The sequence below is a fragment of the Balaenoptera borealis genome (genome assembly GCF_965194805.1).
Source record: "Balaenoptera borealis genome assembly, chromosome: 12".
In the NCBI taxonomy this organism is placed as follows: Eukaryota; Metazoa; Chordata; class Mammalia; order Artiodactyla; family Balaenopteridae; genus Balaenoptera; species Balaenoptera borealis.
Genome location: NC_138869.1, coordinates 80,871,591 through 80,892,767, shown reverse-complemented (window position 1 = coordinate 80,892,767; position 21,177 = coordinate 80,871,591). Strand labels below are relative to the sequence as shown.

The 21,177-nt window shown below is 35.7% G+C and overlaps 2 protein-coding genes across 2 annotated transcripts in view; both read right to left on the bottom strand.

Annotated features, from left to right (window-relative positions):
• OPN5 (opsin 5) overlaps positions 1 to 21,177 on the bottom strand; it is a 75,214-nt gene that overhangs the window by 51,940 nt on the left and 2,097 nt on the right. The gene's annotated exons all lie outside the window — the stretch shown is intronic.
• The window catches only part of ADGRF4 (adhesion G protein-coupled receptor F4), a 78,399-nt gene continuing 57,616 nt past the window's right edge, over positions 395 to 21,177 (bottom strand). Inside the window, exon 13 of the transcript XR_014232705.1 lies at positions 395 to 3,119. The gene's annotated coding sequence lies outside the window, so the exon portion shown is untranslated. The remainder of the gene's footprint in view (positions 3,120 to 21,177) is intronic.

Sequence of the window (21,177 nt, the reverse complement as noted above, 5' to 3'; positions counted from 1 at the left end):
TTCTTTGTTATTTCGTCCCCTTATTAAAACTCACCAATTTAAGGACCTGCCAGAAAGAAATGTCTTTCCCTGGGCTTCGCAGGCTGGGTTTGCTCAGATCTTTCGATGCCTTCCTATTGGCTCTTCCCAAAGCAACACTAGTTACTCTGTACTTCAGCTGATTTTAAACAGTACCAAGTGAAAGGTGTTCCTTTTCTAGACTTTCCTGCTCTCTCCACCCCTCTGCTGAAAGGACCAATCATATCCTTGGAAAAAATAACCTCATCTTATTGAATTATTGAGAAGAGATGCAATTTTTGGAAGCTTAACTTATTGCTGATTAAAAACCCAGCAGCACCTACTGGGCCCTGATATTGATCAGAAAGTAGAATACGGTACTTTAAGATACCATATGCTTGCTTTTTTTTTTTTCCCCAGATTTTTACGTCTCAGATTACTCTTTATGATCGAGAATTAAATCCTAAAGCTTTTTATTAATTGTTTGTCTTCTTAGGCTTTTTTTAAAATCAAAATATACTCTCTTCAGTTACCTAACATAACTGCCTGAGAAAGAGCACAAAAATAGAAAAAGAGAAGCTCACACGTAATTTTTAAAGCATAAACGTTAACATTTTGTCCTGACCTGGTTTACAGCTCTAAAGATTTATCAGAATTGAAAGTGAGGTTCTTGCTCTTTGACATTAAGCATCCACAGGATCTAACATCTAGCACTGGTCGGATACTCTTCCCATGACTGGCACTATGTTTAACGTTTCACATTAAAATCCCATGACAATAATGCTACAAAATAGGTTGTTGTTATTATCACCATTTTGTCAATAAGAATACTGAGATTTAGAGAAATTCAGCAGCTCACATGATGATACACTACTTAGCTCCTAGTAGAATGTCATTAAAAGCTTGTGGACTAAATCAATGAACAAGCCCTTAACCCACACATAACACTATTTCAAATGTGTTTTCATGGACAAAAGGGGGAAATTGCATTTATTTTAGAGAAGAAAAAAAGGTATGTGTCAGTAAACACAGTCATTTCAGACAAGCCTCCTAAAAGATAAGATTATTTCAGATCAGCCCCAAAAAGAAATATTCCCAGATTTTCCAATATAATCTCGATTTTAAATATTCTATCTTATCAACACTGTAACTGTGCTTTTCCAATCAAATAATCCCATTTTGTAAATTTCAGATTTATTGAGGTATAATTGATGTACAAAATTTTAAGATATTTAAAGTGTACATCATGGTTATTTGATAAACATATACATTGTTAAAGGATTCCCCTCCACTGAGTTAATTAACTCATTCATCACCTCCCATATTTATCTTTTTTTTTTTTTTTTGGTGAGAACATTTAAGTTCTACTCTCTTAGCAAATTTCAATTATACAATACAGTGTTAAGTTTCAATTACAATCACCATGTTATAAATTAGATCCTCAGACCTTATTCATCTTATAGCTGAAAGTTTGTACCCTTTTACCAACCTCTCCCTATTTCCCCCAACTTCCAGCCCTGGCAAACTCTTCTCTACTCTCTGCTTCTATGAGTTTGACTTTTTTTTTTCTTTAATAGTCCACATATAAGTGATACCATGCAGTATTTGTCTTTGTCTGGCTTATTTCACTTAGCGGAATGCCCTCAAGGTCCATCCATGTTGTCACAAAAGGACCTCCTTCTTTCTCACGGCCAAATAACATTGTATTGTACACATATACACATCTTTTTTATCCATTCATCTTTTGATGGATACTTAGGTTGTTTCCGTCTCTTGGCTACTGATATGATCTCATTTTTGAAAATCTTCTCACCATAAATCATGCCCCAATTCATCTCCCATCACCCACTTACCCTCCCTCTGGAGATCAGATACCTTGTTTTTCAAAGCCTGGATTTGGAGCACAAATTTGTCTTTCCTGGAGGTGTGTGATTTATTTTTTAAAACTTAAAAATCATTATGTCTTTCCAAAGAAAGATGTTGAAATGAGAAAAGTAATGAAAAGATGCTTAAATGGAGGGAGGGGAGAAAGAGTACAAAGAACACTGACTTTTTAAATTTGCATGTGGATTCTCTACTAATGCCAGACCATGCCTTGTGCACAGATTCATGCTTGCCACAAAATGAAATCTCTGAGTGCAGATTCATAGACCCAGGTTCCAGGATATGAAAAGATAACTAATGGCCACAGAAATTCAGAGTTAAGTGTCCAAAGAGAGGCTCAAATGCTGGAATTCCAAGAAGGAAGACACCAATGGTTTGGAAGAGGACAACATCATCTATGCAATATAATAGTGTCCATAGGGCTATATGGGTAATATTATTTATTTCTTAAAATAAAGAATATCAGTTTTTCCACCATGAGCCAGCAAATCTAATGGGTTCTGGGAATAACAGTAAAACGACAAAGTTTGTTCCTTCCTTCATAGAGTTTCCATTTTAATGGAGGTGCAAGGTCACGACACAAAATTTATTTAGTTACTATTGAGATAAGTGCTTAACCAATAAGCATGAATAGGAATTACGTATGTCTTCAAACTCATGCAGTGGGAAATCCCTGTTTTAGAGGTGGGCCAAGGGAAGAGAGAGGATGTGCCTTGATAAGGGTATTGAGGTAGGTAAAAGCATCAAACCCAAAGCAAGCTGTCTTTTTTCAGATCCAGGACCTAACCTCTGCTGAGGCCCCTGGTATCCAACCCATGACAAGAACCTGTGAAGTGTTCATCACGCACATCTCAGGGTCTCAGCAAAAAGGATCTCAGTACCACCACCAGGAAAATAGTAGTTCCCAGAATCTGGTCCACTGAACTGTGTTCCCTGTTACATATTCCCAAATAATCTTGAACTTCTCCTTCATAAAGCTCCTTTTCTAACGTGTGTTATCTTCTGCCTGACAGAAAAATTCATGACAACAGGAGCTACGTCTCTTGGTCACCAACGGTGTCCCCAGGGCCAAGCACAGCATCAGAAGCTCACTCAGTAGGCACTCAGTAAATATTTGTTGAATGAATCAATCAGTGAAGAGGGGGGTGTTCCGTGTTAGAACTGAAGCCAAGAGGCAAGGAGTTGGGATGACACGGCGGAGGTCCTACACAGCAAGCTTGGATGGTGTTGACTGTTTCCTTGTGAAAAAAAGAAAGAGTAGGAATTTGAGTTTTATCCCTTCTTTCTTCCTTCTAAATTCTTCTGATTATTAATCATGGTGCTATTTTTCTGATCCTTCAATACAACTTTTTAGTTAAAAGCTCTTGGGCTCCACATTTTGACAAAGGAAGATTTTCTCATCCATTTATCTGTCCTTAATCTTCTTTGTTTGTCATTTTGACTTAATACCAATAATACTCAAGCAGATGGTTATAAGTTAATGCTGCTTCCCTAGGATTTAACATATAAACTTGGGCGTTAGGAAAGATGCAGGCTTATTCCTCATTTTATATAAGGGAAGCAATCACTGTAAAAATCCATCTCAGTGAATGTTTTTTCCACACAGGAAGCAAAAAACCTATGCATCAACTTAACTGAAATAATCCAACTTGTCAGTTGAGCTATAATGAATAATGTATCTAGCAGCGTTTTTCCCAGAGTATTAGCCTCTATCCAGCTCCCTGGGTCCATGCTTTTGAAGAACTGCTTCCATCTTAGCTGAGAACAAACTCTAATTTAAGTCATCTTAAGGGAGGTACAATTATTATTTTGAATATCCCTGCCCCATAACAAATCAACTAGTGCAACATTTAAGCTCTATTACAGTTAACTACTTTTTTTTTTTTTCCTTATTCCCTCCTCAAGGACTTTCTCCTTTCTTTGGCTAGAAGGTTCATATTATGCGTATCTTCAAGGATTTCCCTCTCACTTCCTTCATACACTACCCCAATGACATCTTTACAGTGTGTCCTTCCCTAGCCACCCAATATAAAATTGTCCAGCTTTCTGCCTTGAGAGAGTTGCAAGCTGTAACTCAGGGAGGAAGAATCCAGACTCTCTGAGTTAAAGAGATGGAATGGGGAGGAAAAAAAGAAGGAAAATATCATCTCTAATGAAGCGATAAATCAACCAGTCGAAACTGACCCAGACCTGACACAGATGTTAGAATTAACAAACTAGGACATGAAAACAGTTATTATTATAATTGTCTTCTATATGTATGTTCAAAAGTTAACTAGAGAAATGGAAAATATAAAATATAAAAATGTCCCTAAAGATGAAAACTACAATGTCTGAGATTAAAAAAAAAATACTCTGGATGGTAGTATTAGATCAGAAAAGACTGGTGAATTTGAAGAAAAAACAATAGAAACTCAAAAATGAAACATACAGAAAAAAATGGAATTTTATATATATAAGTTTTTTCTTATTATTTAAATCTTATTATTTAAATGTAGTATGGGATGTATAGTATATGCAAAAGTAAAGCAAATGAAAACATCACAAAGATCATGAGTGAAGAAAAAAACATATAATATTATGTGGTTCTTATGCTATATGCAGCATATCTATCACTTGAAGGTAGATTGTGATCAGTTAAAGATGTGTATAATAATTCCTAAGGCAACCACTAAAATAACAAAACAAAGAGTTGTAGCTAATAAGCCAACAAAGGAAATAAGATGGTATCATAATAGTAAAATGGGAAGGAGGAGCAAAGACTAGATGGTGTCTTCATCAGAGTTCTCCAGAGAAACAGAACCAATAGGGTGTGTGTGTGTGTGTGTGTGTGTGTGTGTGTGTGTGTGGAGAGAGAGAGAGATTTATTAGAAGAAACTGACTCATATGACTATGGAGGTTAATAATTCCAGCAATTTCACTTCTGGGTATTTTTCCAAAGAAAACAAAAATACTAATTTGAAAAGATATATGCACCCCTATGTTCATTGCAGCATTATTTACAATAGGCAAGATATGGAAGTAACCTCAGTGTCCATCGATAGATGAATGGGTCAAGAAGATGTGATATAGATAGATAGATAGATAGATAGTTATAAAATGTTATTCAGCCATAAAAAAAGAATGAAATCTTGCCACTTGAAACAATGTGGATGAACCTAGAGGATATTATGCTAAGTGAAATAAGTCAGATAGAGAAAGACAAATACTGTATGATTTCATTTATATGTGGAATCTAAAAATGCAACAAACTAACAAAATGTAACCAGAGTCACAGATACGGAGAACAAACGGGTAGTTGTCAGAGGGGAGGGAGTGGGAGATGAATGAAACAGATGAAGGAGAATAAGAGGTACAAACTTCCAGTTACAAAATAAATGAGTCATGGGATGAAATGTACAGTGTGGGGAACATAGTCAATAACTATGTAACATCTTAGTATGGTGATAGATGACAGCCAGACTTATGGTGATAAATATATAGAAATATATAGAAATATCCAATCACTATGAAATATATAGAAATATCAAATCACTATGCTAGAAATATCAATATATAGAAATATCAAATCACTATGTGTGTAACAGGAATTCACATAGTGTTGTAGGTCAATTACACTTCAAAAACAAGCAAACAAACAAACTTATAGAAAAAGAGATCAGATTTGAAGTTACCAGAGGCAGGGGTTTGGGGAAGAGGAAATTGGATGAAGGTAGTTAACAGGTACAAACATCCAGTTATAAGATAAATAAGAACTAGGGATGCAACATACAACATGATTAATATAATTAATACTGCTGTATGTTAAACATAAAAGTTGTTAAGAAAGTAAATCCTAAGAGTTCTCATCACAAAGAAAAAAAATTTTTTTCCTTTTATTTTGTATCTATATGATGATGGATGTTCACTAAACTTAGTGTGGTCATAATTTCATGATGTATGTAAGTCAGATCATTACGCTGTACACCTTACACTTATACAGTGATGTATGCCAATTATAACTCAATAAAACTGGAAGAAGAAAAGAAGTTCTAAGATCTGCAGTAGACAAGCTAGAAACCCAGAGGATTAGATGGTATAGTTCCAGTGTGAGTCTGAATGCCTAAGAGCTGGGAACTCTATTGATGTAAGTTCCAGTCCAAGCCCAAAGGCAGGAGAAGGCCAGTCTCAAATCAATGACCTAAGATTCCATCTTAAAAACCAAGAATGAAAAGAGAGCAAATGTAAACAGAAGAAAGGAAATAATAAAGATAAAAATGAGAACCAATGAAATCGAAAACAGAAAAACAATAGAGAATGACTTAATAGAACAGTTGATGGCCATTAAAATATTTCCTGAAAGAACAGTCCATGTTTTTGCCTCAGTGAATGATTGAGCAATGGGAGTATATTTATAATTCTGTGGGTTTAGATCAATGATTTGAAATTTTAACTGGACATTAGGATTACTTATCGAGCTTGTTAAAATGCACGTGTCTGGGTCTCACTGGAGATTCTGGTTCAGGTCTTGTTATGCATATTTAAAACCCCGCTGGTGACTCTGATGGACATACCTCCACGCTTAAGAGCTCTTGACTTGTGACATATGATATGAGACTCTGTTTGTCCTTGATTTATTTTCATATTGATATGAAGAGGTGACGACACAGAGTTCTCCTAAAGTAAAGCATTCCTCAGAAGTGAATGTGTGTGTGCGGTGACAAAACGTCAGGAGAATGGGAAATGGGAAAAGCCCTAGATCATTCCCTTCCACATCACAACATACCCCCAACCATAGTGCAAGATGCCATCCATGACAGCTCAACATGGCAGCCTGATGTCCTCCAGGTAATTGCTCCAAACAAGATTGAATATAAAACACAACTAAACATGAAAGCAGCTACCTGCATTATAAAACATCAGCAAGGGTCTATAGGTTCTAAAATAATGAGAAAAGGACAAATTTGTCATCAAGAGAAAGATTATCATCAAGAGAAATATTAAACATTACTCCATGGGGAAATTTATTTCTACCTAAAGGAAATTTTGTTCACCTGATGACTAAGATGATAGTTAAAAAATAATGGTGATGACGGTAATAATAATAATTCCTACCATTTATTGAGTGGCTTCTATATGCCAACCTATACTTATTTGTGTGTGTGACTGTGTGTGTGTGTGTGTGTGTGTGTGTAGAAGGAGGGAAAGACTGAATTTGCCTAAGAGTGGTGATTACCTTGTAAGTCTGTGTAAGTAAACAGTCCCAAAAGCTAAGTTTACAAGAATTTTTGATCCTAGACCAACAAATCAATCATGCCAATCACAACAATATTTTAGGTTATTAAAAGTTATTATCCCCTGTTTGAACCCCTTAAAATTTCGTGAACTATCCTGGCTTGTCAGTTGAAGACCCAGATGTGGGGAGTGGTGTTTACATCTTCTGTCCAGCAATCTCAAAGAGGAGCTTCCAAAAGCACTCAAAGAAAGTGAAGTTAAAGTTGCTGGCACTTAAGTAAGCTGCCGGTCTTCACTCTGCAAATCTTCTTGCCCAGATGAGGCAGTGAGGAAGACAGAGAGCCAAACCAGCTGATGTTTTCCTGGGCACACTCCTAAGTGCTAATGCAAGTCCCTGGTAAGTGAGTAAATGCTGAATGTTGTGATTAAATGAAGCATGAAGCATGTTGAAAAGGAGCTGTGTGGGTGTATGTTTGGACGGGAATTTATAAAAGTTCTCATCAAATTGGCTCTCTGAAGATTTACAGGGAGCAAAGTGGAGAAATACTTTATTCCCTTCACAGAGTTTCAAAGAAGAAAAAAAGTATAAGAGACAGAGGAAATGATCTTTTAAGACATAGTTATTTTAGCACCAACTGAAATTTCCATGTAGACATAATTTGAGAACCCCTCAGGTGACACTTTCATGCAATGAAAAAATACTATGATAGAATTTTTAAAATTTATTAACCCTCAAAGTTTATTTTAACAGTAAACAAAATTCTCCCAATCTCTCTCATGTCAATCAGAGGCATAAATAGGACAGCTTGTCAGCTAGTAGCGGTGGGTGTCAAGAACCTCTACATAATGATATCTGAACAATAGATTTCATTTACAAATTTTATATAAACTGTTATTGCTGTTCATTACACATTTTCAATCCCATGCAGTTTATGCAAACATTTTTTGCTTATTCCTGTTTCCTAGTTATATCCTTTATATTGACTGCAATCATGTAATAATGTATATCATGAATAATAAAAATAGAAAACAGGAATAATCAAGAAAAGTCTCTAAGCACATACATATAGATGTGGGTGTGTACATCACAGAATTTATTTGATCAGATTCACATATCTATTTACTCTTACTTTAGACACAATTCTAACAAGCCTAGTGACTTGGCTTCCCTGACTACAGGGTGTTGAAAAGAAGAGATTAAAAGTACAGAGGTAGTGCGAGTTTCCTGGCAGTCCAGTGGTTAGGACTTGGCACTTTCACTGCCGTGGCCCAGGTTGGGGAACTAAGATCCCCGCAAGCCACATGGTGTGGCCAAAAAAACCCCAAAAAACCCCCCAAAACAGATATCAACCACAGCAGGTTTCCTGTGTACATAGTTTAAAAAAAAAAATACAGAAGTAGCATAATTTCCTCAAAGTTCATCCATGTTGTAAAATAAGACAGAATTTCCTTCTTTTTTAAGGTTGAATAATATCCCCCTGTAGGTATATACCACGTTCTTTTTATTCATTCATCCACTAATGGGCATTTAGGTTGCTTCCACCTCTTGCTTGTTGTGAATAATGCTGCAATAAACATGGGAGTGCAAATACCTCTTTGAGATCCTACTGTAAATTCTTTTGGATAAATACTCAAAAGTGGGATTGCTGGATAATATAGTTTTAAGAACAAATACAGCATGATCACTTATATGAGGATCTAAAGTAGTCAAACTCAAAAAAGCAGAAAGTACAATGGTGGTTGCCAGGGGCTGGGGGAGGGGAAAGTGAGTGCTGTTCAATGGATATAGACTGTCAATCATGCGCGATGAAAAGCTCTAGAGATTTTCTGTACAACAATGCACATAGTTAACAATACTGCGCTGTACACTGAAAATATTGTTAAGGGGGTAATTTCATGTTATGTGTTTTTTACCACAATAAAAAAAGTACGGAAGAAAACTAGAGATGCCAGGGATAAAAGCAAGAAGTGATTGCAAGAGCCACTTGGGAAGACAGCTTGGCAGTTTCTTACAAAACTAAAGATAGTCTTACCATACGATCCAGCATTCACGCTTTTTGGTATTTACCCAAATGAGTTAAAACTTATGTCCACACAAAAGCCTGCACACGGATGTTTATAGCAGCTTTATTCACAAATGCTGAAACTTAGAAGCAGCCAAGATATTCCTCAGTAGGTGAATGGATACATCCAGATAATGGAATATTACTCAGCGCTAAAAAGAAATGAGCTATCGAGCCATGAAAAGACATGGAGGACATTTAAATGCATATTACAGAGTGAAATAAGCCCTTCTTAAAGAAAAATACATACTGAATGATTCCAAATATAGGGCATTCTGGAAAAGGCATAGCTATGGAGACAGGAAAAAGATTAGCAGCGGTCAGGGGCTAGAGGGGAAGGAGGGGTGAGTAGGCAGAGCACAGATGATTAAAACTATTCTGTACAATACTCAAATGGTGGATAGGTGTCATTATACATTTGTCAAAACCCATAGAATGTACAACAGCAAGAGTGAACCCTAATGTAAACTATGGGCTTTAGCTGATACTGATGTGTTAAGGTAGGTTCATCGATTTTAACAAATGGACCTCTCTGGTGAGGGATGTGAATAGTGCTGGAGGTTGGGCACATGTGGGGACAGAAGGTATATAAGAACTAACTCTGTGATTTCTGCTCAATTTTGCTGTGAACCTAAAGCTTCTCTAAAAAATAAAGTTTATGAATTAAAAAAAGAGGTGATTGCAGGCCACCAGCCAGCAAGGGAAAGGGAAAGTCAAATATATATATATATATATATATATATATATATATATATATATATATATATATATATATATATATATATATATATATATATATATATATATAAAAATATGTATATATGAAAATAAAGAATTCATTAAAAAATTAAAATCTAGAGGGTCAAGATAACCAGCTCTGCATATGGTGACAGCACTGGGGGGCATCAGTGTTTTCTATCACAATGTAATAATGAATAATCAATATTCATAATTATCATCTTAGTCAATACACAAATATTTATTAAGCTTTTTCCAGGTGACAAATATTGAAGGGAGAGGAGACGTGGTTTATGATGATGTTGGTCATAGATGCATACGTAACTCTGGGCTTTTCTTCTGGTAGGAGTAGAAAAATTAAGATGTGCAGTGAAGTCATGCACAAAAAGGTAGAAAATTTCAGTGCCATAAGTTAGGTGTATATGGAGCTTGGGAGCTCAGCCTGAGACAGAGACAGTCTGTCTCAAGTGTGGGAAGTTGAAAGGTAATTAAGATTGAAATTAAGTGTACTATAGTAATTATGAGCATAGCTTCTGGAGTTCTACTTCCTGGGTTCAAATCCCAGCTCCACTACTTACTAGTTGTATGCCTTTGGGCAAGTTATTAAAGATTAAATGAGTGAAAACAGGCAAAGTGTTGAGAACAGTGCAAGAAAGGTTTGCTGTCAGAACTTAAATAGGAGGGGAATGAGGGGTAATGAGTCCAAAAGATGTGTACAAAATGAGCAATGTGATCCACGTGGTCAGGCAATAATAAACAACTGCAGTGTATATGTGCATGTCAGTAAGCTAAAAATAAGTCTAACAGTACAGGGGAAAGCTCACAAACTGAATGGTTAGAAACCAAATAGCAGTTGAGAGAACGTTCTTACAGACAAACACATGGGTTCAAACACCAGGTGTGGCCGAGCCATCTTAAGACACTGAAACTCTCTAAATCTCATTTTCCCAGAAGCAAAATGGAGATACAAATATAATGCCTATGTTAAAGAATTGTTGTGAAAAATAAATGAGATATGGCCTGTAACACACACTGCTTGACAAAATTATTAAGAATTTTCTGGCTAACTAAAGGAAGAAAACTTCTTTGATTGCAACCACTTTATCAAAAAGACTTTTGAACTATATTTATCTGCTTTCAAGTCTTCATAGACTTGTAACCCTCATGGCTTGTTGTCTAGCTAGAAGATGACTTTTGTCAAAGAGATGGTCTTTCTCTGCCTCTTCATATGCTGCCCTGCTTTCTGGAACACTTATCCTCTGTCCTCCAAGATCAGCTAAATATCACCTGTATGTATCATTCCATTCTCACCATCACACTCCAATACAGAGAACCACTAATTCCTCAGTCACTTCAGTTCCCATAGTTCCTTATACTGACCACTATTATACTGACTATTATAGCACACATCTCATCGTACCTTAGTTAATCCCTTGTGCCCTTGCCGATACCCTCTGTGTAATTCTTAAATACAGAGACTGTGCTTTGCTCATCATCTTTGTACACCTCACACCTTCACCTAGCCTGCCTCATTGTAAACATTCCAAAATGTTTACTACACCCTCAACATGTTGTTTTGGAATGTTTACACAGAGGGGATCGACAAAATAGACATTTCTCCAAAGAAGGCATACAGATGGTCAAGAGGCACATGAAAAGATGCTCAACATCACTAATTATTAGAGAAATACAAATCAAAACTACAGTGAGGTATCAGCTCACACCAGTCAGAATGGCCATCATGAAAAAACCTACAAACAATAAATGCTGGCGAGGGTGTGGAGAAAAGGGAACCCTCTCGCACTGTTGGAGGGAATGTAAATTGATACAGCCACTGTGGAGAACAGTATGGAGGTTCCTTAAAAAACTAAAAGTAGAACTACCATATGACCCAGCAATCCCACTACTGGGCATGTACCCTGAGAAAACGATAATTCAAAAAGACACATGCACCCCAATATTCACTGCAGCACTATTTATAATAGCCAGGACATGGAAGCAATCTGAATGTCCATTGACAGATGAATGGATAAAGAAGATGTGGTACAGACATACAGTGGAATATTACTCAGCCATAAAAAGGAACAAAACTGGGTCATTTGTAGAGACATGGATGGACCTAGAGACTGTCATACAGAGTGAAGTAAGTCAAAAAGAGAAAAACAAATATCGTATATTAACGCATATATGTGGAATCTAGAAAAATGGTACAGATGAACCTATTTGCAAAGCAGAAATAGAGACATAGAACGTAGAGAACAAATGTATAGACACCAAGGGGGGAAAGGAAGGGTGGGATGAATTGGGAGAGGGATTGACATATATACATTACTATGTATAAAATAGATAACTAATGAGAACCTCCTGTACAGCACAGGGAACTCTACTCAGTGCTCTGTGGTGACCTAAATGGGAAGGAAATCCAAAAAAAGGGGGATATATGTATACATATAGCTGATTCACTTTGCTGTACAGCAGAAACTAACACAACATTGTAAAGCAACTATACCCCAATTTAAAAAAAAACCATAGTAACAGTAATTGGAACTGAACGTTTAATGCCAGTGTCTTTATTTCTACTTCACCCAATCTGTGAACCTTCATCACTGACATCTACATATTGTATGTATATTAGAAATACATGGTCAGAATAAAAACTTCAAGGCCTGGATTGGTTAAGTTTCATTTAAAGGGTTTTACTCTGATTCATTTTTCTGATTCATCAAATGTGCAAAACTGGAAGTTAACATTTGTTGTCCAACAGCGTCTTTAATTTAGAATGCTTAGACCCCTGAGTTAACTATTAGCATGATGTCATGGAGGAAACATTTCTGGAAAGTAATATTACTCATTCTCATCACCGATCTGCATTTAAGGGTTGAAATCTGAAGCTCGTTATTATGTATGTGGGCAATCACCTTGGGAAGTATTGACTTTGCACTGTCCTCATTCATTCTCAAATAATTCTTTTTTCCTAAAGAAACTTATCAGGGTTTAGAGGGACCTTTACATTAAAAACCTAAGATCACATTAGTGACAAATTCCAGTGTGCATGCGCATGCCTGTGGGGTGTGTGTGTGTGTGTGTGTGTGTGTAGGGGGAGGACTTTCCCCTCAACACCAGCAACAATTCTCCAGACACCAACAGGGTGCCCTGCAATTCAACTCAATTCTGACACTATCTATCTGGAGACAGCATCAGATTGCACAGGTCAAGGACAAGACTGTTTACCCTCCACCCACCACTTCTAACACCAGCCAGCTGCAAGCCCAGGTTGTTATCTGTTTCTGATCAATAAGCTACAAACTGCAGGCTCTGGACGCCCTCCAGTTCAGAATGCCAACTGCAAGCCCAGGTTGTTACCTGTACTTCTGACCAACTGCCTATAAATGAGGTTCCAATGACCCCCTTTTCAGGTTGGATTAATTTGCTAGGGCAGCACTCAGAGCTCAGAGGAACATTTTACTTACTAAATCATGGGTTTATTATAAAAGGATGTAGCTCAGGAACAGCCAAATGGAAGAGATGCATAGGGCAAGCTTGCCACTCTCCCCAAATCTCCACGTGGTCACCAAACCGAAGCTCTCCAAACCCTGTCCTTTTGGGGGATTTTTATGGAGACTTCATTACACAGTCATGATTGATTGAATGATTGGCAACTGGCAAGGGATTCAACCTCTAGCCCATCTCCCCTACCCAGAGGTTGAGGGGTGGGACTGAAAGGACCAACCATCTAATCACAGCTTGGCTCCACTGGCAACCAGCCCCCATCCTTAGGTGTTTTCCCAAAGTCACTCATCAACGTAACAAAAGGCACCTTTATTGCTCTTACCACTTAGGAAATTCCAAGGGTTTTAGGAGTACTGTACCAGAAATGGGGAAAAAGACCAAATACATATTTCTTAGTATAAATGACAATATAACAGGTCACAACTATCATTTTAATGAGAGTCCAGTTAAATTAAGTGCCTAAGTCTTTTTTAACGTCAGCTCTCCTGGTATCTTACTGGCATTTTTTATTCTTTTGAAACTAAAATATAACTTATTAAAAAGACTATAATATATCCTTACTAAATTTTCTTTGTTTCTAGTTGTTATTCTAAACTATAAAGATCTTTTTTAAATCATTGTTTTGCAAGCTCAGTACCCTACCAAAAAAAGGGGTAACATAAATCCAACAGGAGGTGAATTATTTGTTAAACAATGGTACACCAACATCATGGAAATGCAATACTTCTCTTTAGCTTTAGATGAGTTGTACGGTATAACAGACTCTGCCCAATTAATATTTTGGGTATGTATTGTCTCAAAAGAGTTACCAATTACCAAAAAAATATTGGAAATTCACAGCCTAAAAATTTGAACTGATGGCATAGATATTCTCAAATCTTTTATATCTGTCAAAGAAAAATTTCTACCAGATATGAAAAAATTAGTTTTTTGCCACAGCAAATGGTGCTCTGGTTGCTTTAGATCAAAATCTATATTTATTGGAATTTAAACAAGATACTCATGCTTTCCTCATTACTTCATTCCAATGTGTGATACATATTGAAAATATTTTTGCTCACCTTTCAGAAAGAGTCTCTATGAAAAGTGTCATGCATACAGTTATTAAAATTGTTATATGTATAAAATATATATATTGCATATATATATGTGCAAATGCTAGAATTCATGACCAATTCATGGACTTCCTGAAAGAAATAATAAGCAGTGAGTTTAATTATCTTGTGTTCTTTGCCAATGTTCATTGGCTGAATTGCGGAAGATTCTTACAAGTATTTATTGTATTGTTAACTCCAATTCAAGACTTTATTGAAACAAAAGAAATGCCTTTCAAATATCCAATAATCAAAGAAAAAACTGAGGAGTTTGATTTATGTTTCCTCACTGGTATCACACTGCATATGAACGAGCTAAATTTTCAAATTCCAAGGAAAGAAAAAGCTTATTGTAACCTAGCTAGACAGGTAGGATAACTTATGTTAACATCAAAACTTATAAGTTTTGTAATACTTATTTTTACACATTTTTCTAACATGAATCAACATAAAAAAGATTTTAATTGTAATTGACAATATTATATAAATTGGCTGCAAACACTACAGGAAAATTTGAACGATGCTTTCTTAACGTCGATAAATTTAAAATTGCTTTTCAACTTCAACAGTATGCCTTTGAAATTGATGTTAATAATACTGAGTTGGCACAAAAGTTAGTCAATTTATTAAACTTGAAAGACATATTTTTGAAAATTATATGCTTTTGCTTCAGAAGTTAGATCAAGTATTCTAAAACAGATAAAACAATTTTGTCAATGTGAATATAAATATTAAAGGAAAATGATTTTTTGGCACTTGATCTAAGTATTGAAAACTTTCAAATTTAGTTGGAACAATCTGGATATGTGAGTCTGTGTTTACTTTTTCAGTAGTAAATTTTATGAAATTTAAGTAGGGATCAAATAGAGCACTTGCGTTGAGATGTGCTGTAAGTATAAAACATACATCATATGTTAAAGGCTAAATTTAAAAAACTCATTAATAATTTTATGCTAATTACACATTGAAATAATACATGACTAAAATAAATATCACCTGCTCTTTTACTTTGTAATGAGGCTGCTAGAAAACTTAAGATGAGAATTACATATGTGGATAGCATTATATTTCTGTTGGGCTATGCTGATATTGAAGATAATTTGAACAGCAAGAATGATCAACATTCTAATTAACATGTATAGAATGCTGCATTTAACAACTGTGGAACACACATATTTTCATGTGCACATGGAATATTTACCAAAATTGATCACATGCTGGGCCCTAAAGCTAGTATCAATAATTTTCAAAGAATTTAAATTATCAAAAGTATGTTCTAAAGCTTATGAGTACATTTGCCGTACATTTATAATAATGAAAACAGACAGGAGAAATACAAATATCCAATGTTAATATAATACTCAAAGAAAAAAAAATATCCCAGATGTACATATTATGCAGTCATTAAAATGGAAAGTATGAAGAACAAAAGCTACATGTGAGAAATAAATGTTGCATAAAAACGTAGAACTCAAAACAATATACATACCCACACACATGTAAAAGGTATGTATTTTAAAAATAAACATATACAAAAGGAACTTAGAGGGTATTTTAGACACTATTTTCAGTAAAATTGTTAGACTATATTTTAACATTTTTTAAACATGTTTTTTATTATCTTGGAAGAGTGAGATCTTACCTAATGGTATTTCTGAAGTAAAAAAAAAAAAAAAAGTAAAGAATTGAAAGACACTATACCATGATGAATAGCACTATAATTTGAACTTTACAATTAGATTTTTTTAAGGCTCAACATAATTGCTAATTTACACAGGTGAGATTTCTGAAATAATCATTCAGTATTTACTCACAAAAAACCAGAATTTTTAACACTGGAATCTAATAATGGGATTTGCTTTATAAGAAATCCATTAATAAAGTAACTGTTATGATTCATAAATTGATAAAATATATTTTCTTTAATTTTGGGGCCAATTGGTGGAGAGTTGAAAGGGATTTTCTCTTTTTCTTCTTTTTTTATTTCTTTATTTCTTTTTTAGAAAATAAAATAGGGGCTACTTTTAGAAAAAAAGAAAATGAACCATTCCGGTTCATTTGGGTTCATTACATGCAGAAATAGGATAGGAAACAAGCCATTTTAGAAACTGACACTTTCCTTTATATTTGCACGTTCAGTACTTGTTTCACAAAGACCAAGAATGTGTGAATATTGTCCACCAGTTGGCTGATTTAGAAGAGCTGTACTCTACAAAGTCCCTAGTAGCCTAGACTTTTAATTGGACGCTAAAAAAATAACCCTTGCAGTAATCAGGAAGTTCAATATTATAAGTAAAAAGGATAATAAGCAAGGAGCCATCAAAAAGCTATATTTATTTAAAGAGCAAAGATTAAATTGGCTTACTACGGAGAGTAGAGTGAATTACAGTAAACTTCCGCAGATCACCCGGCTCCCGTTGACGCATTGGAAGAGACTTTGAAGCAACAACCAAAGAACACTTTTCTTTTCTCCCTCTAACTTCAGAATGATGAAAATCACAGATTGCTCTATCTTCTAAATTCCCCTCTGTCTGACCTTGCTTTTTTATCAATATTTTTCCTAGCCTTATTTTTTAATTTATATTTTTATTTTGTTGTCTTCTTCCTTTAAGCTACCTCAAAACCTTTGTGAAATAGCATGATCAGTAGTGAAGAAAAAATTCAAAATAAATAGGTCAAATTATTAAATATGCCTACTTGATTGTCAAGATCCTGTAACATAACTTATTAATGCTGCTTCTCGCTAAACTATTCTTCATTTTCTCTCTTCTTAACTTGTAATTTACAGTACAAGTTAATGAATATGGTGATCTTCACCATAATGGTTGACGCCTCCTCTTGAATTCATTCATTCATTTTTATTCACAAATGTAGGAGGCTTAGTCGAAAGCCATAAAGAGTACCGTCCTGGCCACTGGCCTCCTGTACTGGGAGGGTACCAACGCTATGACCTCTGGGCTCTATGTATCCCTTATTCATTCTTCACTGCTCTTGGGGTCTGAGCATTAGGTGAGGAGGGGAGAGTCAGGCTGGAGCTCACTGAATAAGCAGTCATCACATGTAGACTGGTGGGATTGGACACCTTATACAGCAGAGTTAACAAAGAGGAGAACGAAGGTATGCTTACAGCACATCACAGGATCAACTGAACCAGATTTCCAGTGAAATAACAGAAAAAAAAATCAAAGTGGAGACAAGACTCGTTGTTGACTTTGAATCAGAAGATAATGCCTGGAAATTAGTATTCTAATAAAGAATAGGGGAATGTCATATGAGTGCCTGAATAATTTTTAGATATCCCTGACTTGCACAACACCATCAAGAAAGTGATAAATAATAATAGTGTTTCTATTTATAAGATGGCAAGATTCGTGCTGCCTGGCATGATAAAAAGGTCTAAAGGGCAATTCTGAACATCTCTCTGCTAGTGACACGTACACAGTTTCACTAATTACTGTCGATTCTGCAGCCAAGACGTTTGTAGACTTCTCTTCTCATGATTCCAGGCAGAGTATAGAAGCAAGGACATCTTTTTGCAGTGTGCTGTGCCTTTCTTTGTGGCCTCAAAATTGACTAAGATTCAAAAGCCAACTTTTAACCTCTCTTCAAAGGCATTTGTGAGTCTACAGTTAGAACAGTAATCTTGCATTCCTGAATCAGCAGATACCAGATCCACTTTATCATAGTGTCAATACTCTCATCCTTGCCTTCTTGGATTTCCATAAAACTTGCTATGAAGGCAAACAAATCAAAGTGGACTGCTCCCTAAAGAAGGCCAAGCACATAAAAGTATTGATAACAGTGTCAAGTAAATTGACAAGATGCTCCAACATACGCTCATTCATTGAAAGGCACCAACACTTCTCTTAAATCTTTGGTTATCATCTTCATAGTTAGTAACCTGGCTAAAAACTATCATACTTGGGAGGAGATCAGAAGTTGCCTTTTGGTGCTCCAGACATATATACTGAACACTAGCTGGAATTTTTTCTAAAGTGTAATATAAATCCTTACACAAAGTAAAATACCAAAATTAATATAAATAGTATGAATTAATATTAGCAAGAACAGCTTAATGCAAAGATGCATAATTATACCAAATCACAGACCCAGAAGACATAAAACAATAATTTCATCTGGTCCAAAATGCTAAAGATATTTATTCATGTTTTTTTTTTCTCTGAAACATGCTTACTAAAGTCATGGCCAACTATTAATTTTTGTCTTTAATACTTTGAAGGAAAAAAATACTTTGAAGGAATAGGAGTGGATTGATTGTCCTTATAAGGCCTCTATAAGGTTTTCCAAAGGATGCTCCATGGTTGATATTCTTAGATGGACTTACACCTTCCCAGAAGTAGCTAAAGCCATGGAAAGGATTTATAAAACACTCTCTTGTTGCTGACACACACACACACACACACACACACACACACACACACACACACATGAAGTCCACTAAAATCTGCTTTCCTCTAACTGACACATATTTCTTCTTGAAGTTTAAATGTATAAAAAAGATATATGATTTCTAAAGATAAATGGGCCAAAATATATATCAACTCTGGCAGCCACCGATGGTGCCACTGACACCCTTCTACAGAGAAGCAGCATGCCTGGACACCCTCCCACAATTGTTTCTGTACTGTGCCAATATTGCTGACATGAAAATAGGCCACTTTTATAACAGTAATGATATTATAGAATTGGCAACTAACTTTTTTTTTTTTTAAGAAATTCACGTTCTTTTTTATTTATTTATTTATGGCTGTGTTGGGTCTTCATTTCTGTGCGAGGGCTTTCTCTAGTTGTGGCAAGTGGGGACCACTCTTCATCGCGGCGCGCGGGCCTCTCACCATCGTGGCCTCTCTTGTTGCAGAGCACAGGCTCCAGACGCGCAGGCTCAGTAATTGTGGCTCACGGGCCCAGTTGCTCCGTGGCATGTGGGATCTTCCCAGACCAGGGCTCGAACCCGTGTCCCCTGCATTGGCAGGCAGATTCTCAACCACTGCGCCACCAGAGAAGCCCGCAACTAACTTTTTAAAGCCAGAAACTTGCTATACACTTTGGTATGGATACTGTTAGGTTTTTTTTCACCTTTATTGAGATACAACTATATATAACATTGTGTAAGTTTAAGATGTACAACATGATGATTTGATACACACATCTTTAGTTTTTTTAACTGAAGATAATATAACCAAAAAGAAATAAACAACCAAACACAGGTTGGAGATGTTTCATGACCTCACTGAACCTCAGTTTCCTCATTAGGGACTTAAATACATTCCTTTATGTTTTATTTCTTCAACCATGCAAAAATCCTGATGAAAAGTTTTCTGAACTATCAGGACATGAAGTCCAGTACACTAATTAGCAGTTTTGCAAACTGCATGTTGGAATAGTAAGTCAAATTATGTTTTATCTTTTGTGTTAGAATGAATAATGGCTTCCCAAAGATGCCCATGTCCTAATGCCAAGAACCTGTGAATATATTACCGTACATGGCAAAAGACATTTTGTAGATGTCATTAAGTTAAGGATCTTGAGCTGGAAAGAGTATCCTGGATTATCCAGGAAAAACCAATGTAATCACAAGGCTTCTTATAGAGGGAGGCAGGAGGATCATAGACAGAGAAGATATGCTGATAGAAGCAGAGATCAAAGAGAAGAAAATGTGAAGATTCTTCACTCCTGGCTTTGAAGATGGAGGAAAGGACCACCAGCTAAGGAATGCAGGCAGCCTCTAGATGCTGGAAAAGGCAAGGAAACAATCCTCCTGTAGAGCATCCAGAAGGAATGCATCCCTGCTAAGACCTTGATTTTAGGACTTCTGCCATCCAAACTATAAGATAATACATTTGTGTTCTTCTAAACCACTAAGTTTGTGGCATTGTTACAGCAGCAATATATCTTTCAACACTAATTCCACTCAAATAATCTCACATTGGGTGATGCAGCATTCTACACAGCTGGTAGTTAAATTCTTTGGAAAGCAATTGGCAATATATGTCAACAGACTGCAAATGTTCCCATAATTTGATCCAGTGGTACCCCTTCTAAGACTCTATTCCAAAGAAATAACCACAAATTTAGACAACGTTCATCCTGGTATTATTCATAATTACAAAAACAAAATTTGAAATAGCATAAATGTCCAATGATAAGGGTGTGGTTACATAAATTATGTAGCATGTGAATTATCTATGAAACATTACACAGCAATTTAAAATATATTCGAAGAAATGTTAATGACATAGGAAAATCATTATGGAATAATAATAATAATAATAATAATAATAATAATAATACACAACTTACATGTGCAGTACATCCTCACTGCATTGTTTTAAAAATGTCTCTATTGGAGTAAAATGACAATCAACAGAAAATAAAATAAAACTTAGAGCATGATTATTCTCTAGATGAGTAATTTAACTTTTCAAACTCATGTCTTTGTATGTTTCCCAAATTTTCCATAATGAGCGTGTATTACCTTTACAATTAGTAAAAGAAAAAAAAATAAATAAATTACACTATGTTGTTAACCCACACCACAATTCAATATGGAAACAGATTACTAATGAGAAAGGGACCCTCTAACATATAAGAGGAAACAGTCACTCTAAAAGGAATCAAAGGGGTTCACTCCAACAGTAAAACCAGGTCCCCAACAC